Here is a 13,096-nt window from a genome sequence, read left to right as displayed (position 1 = left end):
AATCAGAGAAATAATTGAAAAGAAATGAGAGCAAAATTCTTATCAGTGTAATGACCAATCAGAATTCCAAAGGACCAGTTATAAAACATGCTACCCATCTCCTGATAAAGAGGTGACAACCAAATGCAGAATGACACAAAACATTTTTTGGACATATTCAATGGGAAATATGTTTTAACTGGCTATACATGTTTGTAATGAGTTTTGTTTTTATCTCATCCTAATTTGAAGGGGCTGAGCGGTTGGGGTGGAATAGTGAGAAGACAGAGAGCTTGGCTGAGATATATCTAAAAGGAAAGAAATGAGAGCCATGACAGAAAGATATGGAGAATCAGCCACTTGACACAAAAGGCACAAAACCTTATCCAAGCAAGAGATTCCCTGAAAATTGGAATGAAGTAAGCAAATTAATAACTCTATTAGAAGCTAAAAAATATTGACATAAAGCCAAAAGATTGAAAACATAGTAGAAAATACTTCTGGGCATTTATGTTGAAAAAGCAGAGCTGACATACCACTGCTGGGCTAGTACCCCAAAGAGATAATAAGGAAAAAGACTTGTACAAAAATATTTATAGTCACATTCTTTGTGGTGGCAAAAAAATTGGAAAATGAGGGGATGCCCTTCGACTGGGGAATGGCTGAATAAATTGTGGTATATGTTGGTGATGGAATATTATTGTGCCGAAAGGAATAAAGAAATGGAGGAATTCCAGGAAATGATGCAGAGTGAAAAGGAGCAGAACCAGGAGAATATTGTACAGAGTCTGATACACTGTGATACAATTGAATGTAATGGACTTTTCTGCCAGCAGCAATGCAATGACCCAGGACAATCCAGAGGAACTTAAGAGAAAGAACACTATTCCCATCCAGAGAAAGAACTGCGGGAGCAGAAACACAGAAGAAAAGCATATGATAAATCATGTAGTTCAATATGGATATGATTAGAGTTTTGATATTAAAAGATCACTCTACTGCAAATATGAATAACATAGAAATAGGATTTGAACAATGATACATGTATATCCCAGTGGAACTGTTTGTTGACTTTGGGAGGGGGGAGAAGAGAATGAGATGGGGGGGGGGGATCATGAATCATGTAACCATGGAAAAATATTCTAAATAAAAATCTAAAAAAAGAAAAGAAAAAATCAGAGCTGAATAGAGACTTGGAAATATAAACACAAGAGTAAAGATAAACAAGCAATCAAAAAAGGCCTGATAAATGTAAAATATTTGCATTCTAAGGAGGTAGCTAGGTGGTGGTGTGGGTAAAGTGTTTGACCTGGATTCAGGAAGGCTTAGTGATTCATCCATCCATCCATCCATCCACCCACTCATCCATTTATTTATTTATTTACTCATTCATTCATTTATTTATTTATTTGCTTGCCTGTTCAATCATTTAGTTGTTTGTTTGTTTGTTCATTCACTCACTTGCTCATCTATTTATTTGTTTATTTATTTTAAAAGAAGAAAGGAAAGGAATGGGGGAGAAAATACACTAGGGAAGAAAAGGAAAAGAACGAGAAGAACCAACATCACATAATTGGAGGCAAAAGTAGAAGTGTCAGGGACAGCTAGGAGGCTTAGAGTCTGGAGGATTTCAGTTCAAATATGACTTCAGACATTTTCTAGCCAAGTGAATCTGGACCAGTCATTTAACCTTGGTTGCCTAGCCTTTTTGCCCTTCTGTCTTAGAGTTGTTATTAAGACAGAAGGTAAGATTTTTTTAAAAAGTAGAAGTATCTACAGAGGAAGAGGAATGGCCTCACTTGAACTTCTAGTTCTTCACGGGCAGATGGCTCAGTGGATTGAGAGCTAGGCCTAGAAATGGAAGGTCCTGAGTTCAGATTTGACCTTAGATACTTTCTTGCTTGTGATTTTGGGCAAGTCACTTAACCCCCATTACCTAGCCCTTATGGCTCTTCTGCCTTGGAACAGAAGATAAAGGTTTAAGAAAAAAGAAAAATATATATTCTACAAGGAAACAGGAAAAAACAAGGTGAAGGGAAAGGCAGGGTGTTTAAGAAAGAGGGTAGTAGATCTAGGTTTTCGTTACAAGTAAAATCAACCTCATGGTCAAAGGGGAGATCATGAAAGGTTTAACAGGAAAGGTAGGATAATGACCTGTTATTTATTTAGGTCTGGGTGAGGGGAAGAGAAAAGGGGTTAGAGTGGATAGAAGCTGTGTTTGAATCAAGCATAGAACATTGGTGGTAAGCAACTCCTGTTCCAGATCCTCTTCTATATATAAGAGGGAACAGAGTACAAAGAGAAGAAAAGAGAATAGGATTGAGGGAATTACATAAAATTAAAAAGATTTTGCATAAGCAAACCTAATACAGCTAAAATTAGAAGGGAAATATCACAAAAAAAAATATTGCCGGAAAATTTTCTGTTACAAAGGGTCTCCTTTCTAAAGAATACATAAGGAATTGATTCAAATTTGTAAAAAAAAAAAAAAAAAAAGGACTATTATCCATTTGATAAATGGTTAAGGAATATGAATAGACAATTCTCAGGGGAAGAAACCCAAGTTACCTTTAACCATATGACTGAGACATATGTCTCCATAAGACAGTGTCATAAAACCCATAGAAGAAAGACTATCCAAGGGAAGTTGATGCAACCATTTCAAAGGCTGCAGAGGAGTAAGTAAGAAATAAGGATTGAAAAAGGCATTCAGTTTGTCAGTTAAAAGATCATCAATAATGTAGAAAACTTTTATTTCAGTGATTAATTTGGGACTACATTTCAAAGTGTTTGAAAGTGAGGGAAAGTAGAGAAAGTGACAACACTGAATGCAAAACCAAACAAAAACAACTTTCTAAAGGAATTTAGCTAGTCATGAGAGATATAGCTAATAGGGATTGCTTAATTGATAAATCCAGTGGCCTTTTCTCAGTCCTCATTCTTTTCAGATTCTTTGTAGCTTTTGACACTGTTGATCATTCACTCCTCACCTTGGTACTCTCTTTTCTTTAGGTTTTTGGGCTGCTATGCTCTCCTTTTTCTCCTCCTATCTATCTGACCACTTTTTCTCTGTCTCCTTTGATAGATCCTTTTCTACATCTTTGGTAGATCCTCTTCTGCCCCAAACTCTGCTGACTTCCAGTTTTGCACCTCCAATTGTCTTTTAGACCCCTCAAACTGAATATCCAGCAGATACTTTAAACTCAACATATCCAAAGCAGAATTTATTTTATTTTCTCCAAATCCTCCCTCCTCCCCTTCACTGTTACTGTAGAGAGCAACACCACCTTTCCAGTTCTTTAGGCTCACAACCTAGGAGTTATCTTAGATTCCTCATTCTCCATATCCAAACTGTTGCTCAGGCTTGTCAGTTTTACCTTTGCAACATCTCCAGAATATACTCCCATCTCTCCTGAGACTGCCACCATTCTAGTGTAGTCTCTTATCTCATGCCTTAGTTATTATGATAGCCTACTGAAGAATCTGCTTGCCTCTAGTCCCTCTTCACTCCAATCTATCTTCCATTAAGACACTAAATTGATTTTCCTACAGTTTGGGTGTGATCATGTCACTTTCTTCTTCCCCCCCAACTTAATAAACTCTCCCTGTTTCTTGTAACAATTAAATTAGGTTTAACTCAATATGAGAGTTATAAAAGTGAGATTGTGGTTGCTGTTTATAAAAATAATTCTTAAGTCACGAGTCTGTTAGCTGCTCTTAACAATTTAGTTTAATAGAGATATAGTAAAAGAGAGAAATGTAGGAAGAAAGGTAGAAAATGTTGTCTAGATACCCTATTATAATTGCTGTCCAAAGAAGTCCTGCCTACCAACAGGTCCCAATCTCCATGTGGAGTCATGATAGTTTCTTTACCCAGAAATCCTGGTGGTGTCTTCAGCAAGGATTCCACCAACGTAAGCCTCTTCCTTCAGCTGCAGAATCCTCCTCCAGGAAACTCTCCTCACAGAAGAGCCACAGAATGAATGAATGTTCTTTTCTGTTTCCCCTTTTATAACCCTTTTTCCATGTCACTTCCTATTGCTCCCCCACTTCACAGGAACCAATCACAGCTTCCCAATTTGTCTAGCACTGCCCAGGGGACATTGTCTGTGGGATCCACCTCTTGTCTTCTGAGGACGGGAACTCTTATCAAAAAGATTCACAAGTTCCTGACTGATTGAGTTAAAAGGCTAGGGGACTCCTAAGTACTTGATTAAGTCTGATTGAGTTAAAAGGCTAGGGGACTCCTAAGTACTTGATTAAGTTAAGATAAAGAAATTCCCTTTCACAGGCCTCTAGAATGAACTACAAAGCACTCTGGCATTCAAAACCCTTAATAACCTAGTCTCCTGATAGCTCTCCAGTTTTCTTATGCTTCAGTCCCTTAAATACATTCTTTAATCCAGCAATACCAACTTCCTGCCTTTTACAAATAAGACATTCCATCTCATTGCTCCAGGCATTTTCTCTGGATGTTCTTCATGCTTGGAACATTCTCTTCTGTTCCACATACTGATCTCCCTGGCTGGAAAAATATAAAAAAAAAAAAATAAAATTATGTCCAAGTGAAAAAATATAAAATAAAATAAAATCACACCACCTACAGGAAGCTTTCAACCCCTGTTAATTCCAGTGCCTTCCCTTTGCTTATCTTCTATTTATCCTGAACATAGCTTATTTTGTTTATATTTGTTTGCATGTTGTCTTCCCCATTAGATTGTCAGTTTCTTAAGGATAGAAGCTATCTTTTTCCTCCTTTTATATCTTAAGTACTTAGCAGAACAACTGGCACATAGTAGGAACTTAATAAATGTTTATTGATTGGTTGATTGGAAATAATCAAACCAAGTGAGAGTTTTTTAAGGATGGGAGGGAGAGGACATGGGTATATTATGGGCATCAGGGAAACAGCCATTAGATAAGAAGAGATTGAAAAATTATTAGTAAGACAGTGAGGATGATGGAGGAGGCAATCTACTGGAGAAGATGGGGTTGTTGAATAGGATAATTTGTGTTTATTGTGTTTTAGCAATCTCTTCATGTGAAACAAGGATGAAGGAGGGAATAGTCAGGGAAGGTATATGGGTGATAGGAGATGAGAAAGATGAGAAAAGAAGGATCTCTTAGGAAACAACCTTAGCATTTTCAGTGAATTATAAGGTCTTCAGCTGAGAGGCCTGGGGAGGAGTATCATGAGAGTCTCGAGAAAGCATGCAAAGGTTTGGAGCTGTAGTGAGCTGGATAGCAAATTGATTAGGTAGATGTAAAAGTATTGCTTTGCTGAAGTTGATGGCCTAGTTGTGATTATGCAACATCAATTTGTAATGGATCCATCCAGCATGGTTCCATAATTTTCTCTAGCTCTTTTTCTGCAGCCTATATTTGAATAGGAGTGAAGGTGGTAAAAAGAATAATCTAAGGGTTAGCAGTATTTGTTCAGTGATAGGGCAAAAAAGGGACAAGAAATTCAAGAAGGGAAGGGAGACAGAGGAAAGAACAAAGGTATAGATTTTGGAGGTCATGGTGAGGACAAGGGACAGGCTAAGTGTCATAAGGCAGAGAGAAATATGGAATATTAAAAGATTGTAGAGCTGGTGCTGATCTGCATTAATAGAGGTAGTTTTCTTACTAGGAGTTCCTATATCCATGAAGTCATCAATCCAGTTCCAAAAAAAGTTACTATTACTCAGTAAGAGAAGGAGAGTGAATAAAATAAGCCAGCCACTCTGCTTCTTCCTGGAGAAATGTTTTTGTGTTTATCTCTCTCCCCAGTTTTGCTTTTTATTTCCTCTAAACATTTTATGGTTTATGAAACCCAAAGATTGAACCAGTAATGTCATCGTGAGGTACTGTGAACAGATCGATATCTAATTAACTGTCATTCTAACCAGTATCTTTTTTGGTTTCTTGATCTAGAAGTGTCCCATTGATAAAAGAAATAATAGCCCTGAGGATATACCATAATAAACCTTTTCCTAGGATTTTAACTGTATGCCACAAAACTCCATTTGTTCTCTATTCTCCACAACCTTTACCCTCTTGCATTTAAGTTACTTTTTTTTCCTTGAGTGAGAAGGAGCCAAAATAATCGTGAGCCAGCAACTCCTCCATGGTTCTTGGCTTTACATGTTTTTCTGTTGCCATGCTTACCAAATAAAACAATGTGTAAACTGACTGCCTCAGAGAGTCTCCTATGTGGAGATGAAGTAAGGTGGGAAAAGAATCAGAGTTTGAGAGAGATCAGAAGAGGTACCTAGAGTAGAGTGGAAGGGGAAGAGAGCTGGGCTCTAAGGACTAATTTACTATCCCCATATTTTAGAAAATTCTGATCATAAGGGATAAGGATGTATGCTTATAGCCGAAATTGGTTCTTCCCCTTCATAATACCCTTGAGAAAGAGATACTATAGCTTCTTCATATAACTTTCCTATTTAATTTTCAAGTATTGGATTTCTTTGAAAATAGGATAATAGAAGATGTTGGTATAATTGCTTAAGGACTTAAGACTTTTTGTTTAGGTAGGCATATTACATAGTTTTAGACCTTTGTATTAAACTTTAGGTCAACATCAAAAAACACTTAGGAACTATGCAAATGCATGTGGTCCTAGTTTAAGGTACTGTAACAAAAAAGAGAGGATATAGACGTGGACCATGACTGACTGAAATTTACAGATACACAGTGCCAGTTTGAACATAGTTGAAAAAATTTATTTACATAAATAGATACATAATATGTGGGTCAGAAGTTATATGAATGAGGAGTAGTGTTAAAATTAAAAATGATAAAGACTGATATAATAATAAAAATTAGTAGTTTAATTAAAGCCATGGCCATGTTGGTAAAATATATATAAGACCTTGCCTATCTTTTAATTTTACCGCCAGAGCCCATCTCGTCCCTCTGGTACGCCAGCCAGCCACTCTGCAAAACCCAGAAAGAGGCTTTCTCTAGGCCCTCTTCCGAATTTAAATTGCCCCATACATGGGGACACTGGACGTCCCCATGCTTTAAACCGGAAACTCGTAGGGATCACGGGAAATGTAGTCTCAAAGTCTCCACGTGTCCATAGGGAGTCTGCTAGACACTTTCAAATAGCACTTCCCTGAATTCAAAACAAACAGTAGCCATCAATATTTGTTGGAATAGATGAGGGAAAGTAATTGGGGGAGTTCCATGTCAATCTGAGCAAGAGAGAAGCAACTTTTCCTTTGATCAACCTAGCTTTGATTATCAAATAATTACAGTCCCCCTGTTCACTATCCCGTCACTCCCTGTCCTGCACATACACACACTATGCCAAATCCTAGGATAATAGACAACCAGCTCAAAATTGGAATTTTCATTCTCAGGCCAAGTGACTACCCTACTCTACCAACTACAGTGGCTGCCTATTGTCTCTATTGTAAAATACAAAGTCCTCTATTTAGCTTTTAAAAGTCCTACACAACTTGGCCTCAAGCTAACTTTCTAACCTTTATTGAGCATTATTTCCCCACCTACACTCTGCAGTACAGCTAAACTGGCCTTCTCTGTTATGCTTCTCTGCCTTTGAGGTAGCCTGAAATCCATACCCTCTTTACTCTCTGCCTCCTAGAGTTCCTCTTTTTCTTTTAAGTTGCATTTGAGGGGGCAGCTGGGTGGCTCAGTGGACAGAGAGCCAGGCCCGGAGACTAGAGGTCCTAGGTTCAAATCTGGCCTCAGATACTTCCTAGCTGCGTAACCATGGACATGCCACTTAATCCCAATTACCTAGTTCCCTTCTTCTTCCTTGAAATCAGTACTTAGTTTGGATTCTAAGACAGAAGGTAAGAGTTTTTAAAAATTGCACACTACATGAAGCTTCTCTGAATCTTTCCATTTGGTATCATCCTTTTTCCATGAACTACTTTGTGTTTGTATTTACTTCAGATTTATTTTGTATATATTTTTATGTATTGTCTCCCCATTAGAATACAAACTCATGTGAAGAAATTGTTTTATTCTTATTACTTATATCATTATCACTGGTGCATAGTATAGTACCTGGCATATATTACTCATTTTTTTCCTTTTTTTTTAATCCTTAACTTCTGTCTTAGAATACATACTAAATATAGGTTCTAAGGCAGAAGAGCAGTAAGGGCTATGCAACTGGAGTTAAGTGACTTGCCCAGGGTCACATAGCTAGGAAGTATCATGGGCCAAATTTGAACCCAGGATTTCCTGTCTTCAGGCCTAACTCTAACTATTGAGCCACCCAGCTGCCCCATAGTATATTGGTTCTAAGGCAGAAGAGTAGTAAGGGCTAGGCAATGGGGGTTATGTGACTTGCCCAGGGTCACACAGCTGGGAAGTAAATGAAGCCAGTCTTTAGGCTTGGCTCTTAATCCATTGAGTCACTCAGCTGCCTCACCAGTTCTTTTTAAAAATATATTCTAATTAATCACCACCACCATATTTTCAATTTATTTTCTTTAAAAAAAAATTCACACTAGGCCTATTTTCCACATTCCTATCAACATTTAATTTAATCACTTTAGCTCATCTGGTTCTCAGTTAACATATATTAACAGGAACATATTTTGCTAGATTAGTCCTCAGGCAGCAGAGATAATCCATTGTCAGGACCATACTCTTTCCAAAACAAGTCTTTCCATCTTGATCGTACCTTTTGGAACCTTGTTTCAGTGCCATAACCCCTCAGAAATGCAGGATTACCTCCTAGTGTGATGAGTGAAATAAGACTTTTGCATAGTATTTATGTTCTCTAAGCCATTATTGTCCTACCAGAAACTATGTTTGGATTATGTGTATGCTGAGGCTTAGATCTGCTACTAATATCATGCAAGTGTGTGTATGGGGGCCTCTCCAGATGCGATCTTACTTAACTTAGCTAAGCAAAACCTAGTGATACAGGGGGCAGCTGGGTAGCTCAGTGGATTGAGAGCCAGGCCTAGAGACGGGAGGTCCTAGATTCAAATCTGACCTCAGACACTTCCAAGCTGTGTGACCCTGGGCAAGTCACTTGACCCCCATTGCCTGTCCTTACCACTCTTCTGCCTTGGAGCCAATACACAGAAGGTAAGGGTTTGAAAATACAAAACAAAACAAAACAAAACAAACAAAAAAACCAATGATACAGTAACAAACATACAAAACACAGAATCAGAAGAAGAAAGCATCGCCAGAATGGATACATGCAAAGCCTCAAAGAAAAATGTGAATTGGTATTAGGTCTCAAAAGAACTCCTGGATGAACTCAAAAAGGATTTAAAAAATCAAATAAGAAGGGGCATTACATTCCCATACCATAATTTGTTTAGTCATTTCCTAATTGATGAGAACCCACTTTGTTCCTAGGTTTTTACTACTACAAATATATGAAGGGATAAAAAGAGAAAAAAAGAGAATATATACCATGATTACATAAAAAACAATAGCCACAAAAGCAAGAGAAAAAAGTACCCAAGTAAAACAAGTCCAAAAGGAACTTGAAAGGGGATATTAGCATACATATGTAATTTATATATTTGGGCTTATGTAGATATCTTTTCTTTGATATCTTTAGTATATATACCTAGTAGTGTGCTCTAAGTTGAGAGTTCTTTGTAATGGAGACCTACCCTACTTATTTCATCATTCCTACAGCTTTTGTTAGGGCCCTCAGGTAGGGTTTGATAAGTCAGTTTAATGGTGAGAACTGCTTTTGTGCCTAGATATAAGTGAAAAATATAAATACATGAAGCAGTTCAACACTAAATCAAAGCTGGAAATGATTAAGAGTGGAAATTAATGTTATAGGAGTTTTAAGAAGAACACAGTCATTATTTACTTAGGGAAGAATTCATAAAGGAAATATAAATTGAGCTAAGGGTAGGTAGGTTTTGGAGGGTTTATAGAAAAGATTTCCACAGTGGGAGGACATAGTATTAATTATTTAATCAATCAACAAGTAATTAATTACATGCTTACTATGTTCCATGCACCATGCTAAGCACTGGATTTACAAAGACAAAAATTGAAACAGTCTCTGCTCTCAAGGAACTTATATTCTAATGGGATATGTGTGTATGTGTATAAAATATAAAGAATAGATACAAGTACACTAATACAACATAGTTTGGAAGGAAGAATCCACTAACATTTGAGATCAGGAAAGACTTCATATAAAAAGTAGTACTTGAATTACATTAAAGAAAGTAAGGAGGGTGAGTAGTTTCATTGGGGCTAGGAAGATAGACTGGGATCAGGTTATATAGTCCTTTTTTAATTAGATTTTTTTCAATGAATGAAAATCTACTTTTTTCTTCCCTTTCCCCCCTCCTTTTAATCTTCTTTTGCTCCCAATGAGAAAAAAAAAACAGACAACCCATTTACAAGAAGATATAATCAAGTAAAATATATTCCCTTTTTGGCCATATCATCTACCTCCCAAATATGCCTCAGTCTATATTCTCAACTCTATTGGGAACTGGATAGCTTGTTTAGTAATGAGTCTTCTGGAATTATGATTGGCCATTCCTTTGGTCAGAATTCTAAAATCAGAGTTGTTTGGTTTTAAAATGATGTTGTATAAATTGTTCTCCTGGTTTTGTCTATCTCATTTTGCATTAATTCATGTAAGTCATCCAAGATTTTTCTAAAATTACCTACTTCGGGGGCAACTGGGTAGCTCAGTGGATTGAGAGTCAGGCCTAGAGACCGGAGGTCCTAGGTTCAAATCTGGCCTCAGACACTTCCCAGCTGTGTGACCCTGGACAAGTCACTTGACCCCCATTGCCCATCCTTACCACTCTTCCACCTAGGAGCCAATACACAGAAGTTAAGGGTTTAAAAAAAATAAAATAAAAATAAAATTACCTACTTCATCATCTTTTATAGCACAATAATGATACATATCTGTTGAGTAATTCCCCAATTGGTGGATTCACCCTGAACTTCTGGTTCTTTAACACCACAGAAAGAATTACTATAAATATTTTTGTACATGTGAGTCTTTTTCCTCTTTCTTTCATCCTATGAAAGTATAGACCTAATAGTGGTTATTGTTAGGATGAAGGGTATGCACAGTTAAATAATTTTTTGTACATAGTTCTAAATTGTTTTTCAGAATGGCTGGATCAGTTCACACAGTTCCATTAGCAGTACGTTAATGTATCCATACAGCACCACTAGCTTTTGTCATTTTCATTTTTTGTACTTTTTAAAGCATTTTGTCATGTTTTTGATAGCTTAGATTTCTTTTTTGAAGACTCCTTATTATTTGACCATTTACCTATTAGCTCTTATAAATGTTATCAATTTGTCAAATGGCTCTTATTTTAATAAATTTGAATCTGTTATCTTAGAAGTGAGACCTTTATCACAGAGAAGCTTGCTAAAAAGATGTTTTCCTGCATTTATTTGTTTCTCTACTTATTTTAGCTATGTTGGTTTTGTTGTATCTACCTTTAAAAGTTAAAAAAAAGACAGTACCAGTGCAAGAGGAGGTCCTAGACCTTTTAGAAATGAAATGCTAGGCCTCGCCCCAACCCCTTAGACTGATTGCTATGCCCTCCACCTTACCCCAGACAGGAGAGGGAGGAAGCACTTCCTTTGGGCTGCTGGGCAGAGGTGTAAGTGATGAGAGGTTTGTGTTGAGAGGGGGAGGGGAGTAGCCAGAATGCTCTGCTCCCCTCCTGCTTTGCCACCTGTGAGTTGCCCAACTTACCCTCAGTGTACTCCTAGAGGGGCAGGGTGTGTGTGTGTGTGTGTGTGTGTGTGTGTGTGTGCGCCCGCGCGCGCCCGCGTGTGTATATCTCATCAGGCCTGGTGGAGGGGGGAGGTGAGCAGCTCCACCGGAGTCCCTCGGCCTTTCTAGTAATGAACTCTATGAGGCATTGGGGGGAGGGTTGGGTAGGGGGAGAGTGGTATATGTGCTCACAGAGAGTGCTCTTCATGCCATCTTTGGCACCCACCGTCATAGGTTTGCTATCACTTCTTAGACCATCTTAAGGCTCTACCAGACCTATATTAGGGTACCTTCAGATCCATAATGGGATACCACGATGGGCACAAGTGCTAAATGGCAGATTTGTTACCTGCTACCCAGTTCTTAGTCACAAGTCCAAGACAGAGTGAGAAGAGTCTGTGTGCAAAGGGTTGGCTTTCTGGGTAGGAAGGCCTTGGGCCTTGGGCAGAGAAAGGAAGAAACTCAGAAGATAGAAGTAGCAGCAGCAATGTCACTCACACTCCAGAATCTCACTTCCAATATCTAGCTCAGACTACATAGAGGAACAACCAACACAAGAATATTAGACCAAATCAACAGAGCTTTCCAGCTGACTGATGGGGTGAGTCCATTCTTGCACAAACTCAAACTCAAGTCAGGAACTTAGCTGAGGTCAGAGGGACAGCAATTTGACTTTGCCCTATATTTGCCCTATATCAGACCACTTTGAGAACATAGAAAGCTAAGTTTCTTCATCTGTAAAATAAGGATAATACTACCTGTATTTAGTTATTGTGGGAAAAGTCCTTTGCAAATTTTAAAGTGCTGTATAAATGAAAACTATTCTATCTCAGTGTTAGTCTTTTTATGGCAAGAGACTAAAGGAAAGCAACAAGTTGACACAAGTTTTTTATTCACTTATCCCGTTTCTCTGAGGCAGCAGTCAACTAGCTTCAACTTGGATTCTAATAGATACCTTAGCTGCTTAAGCTGGTACTTAATTGAAAGTAAAAGATGATAACTCAGTGCCAGATTGGTAGAGTGCCACAAAGAAGAGACTTTTCTTTTCTTTTTCTTTTTTTAAAAGAGAGGCTAAGATTAGTCTGGAATTGAATTCTAGAAAGTGGTAAATAATCTTCAGACAATTAACTTTTTAGTCAGGCCTATTCGTTGTTAATATATTATACATCAAATCTATGCCATTCAACAAAGATAAAAAAGATGTGTTTTCTGTTGAATTTGCAGCTTTAAGTGAGCAATGAACAAATAAAATTGGATAAAAGAACAGAAATAAGATTCCTAAACAAAAGAAATGCTTGGTAAGTAGGGATTAAAAGGCAAAGGTGATCTTAAAGTAATAGAAAAAAATATAATTTTTTGAGCAAGGTTGTGAAGAATAAACAAAGAAAATCAAGTGGGGGGGGG

Source organism: Gracilinanus agilis, chromosome 5 (genome assembly GCF_016433145.1).
Source record: "Gracilinanus agilis isolate LMUSP501 chromosome 5, AgileGrace, whole genome shotgun sequence".
Taxonomy (NCBI): Eukaryota; Metazoa; Chordata; class Mammalia; order Didelphimorphia; family Didelphidae; genus Gracilinanus; species Gracilinanus agilis.
Note: the sequence above shows the minus strand (reverse complement) of the source record.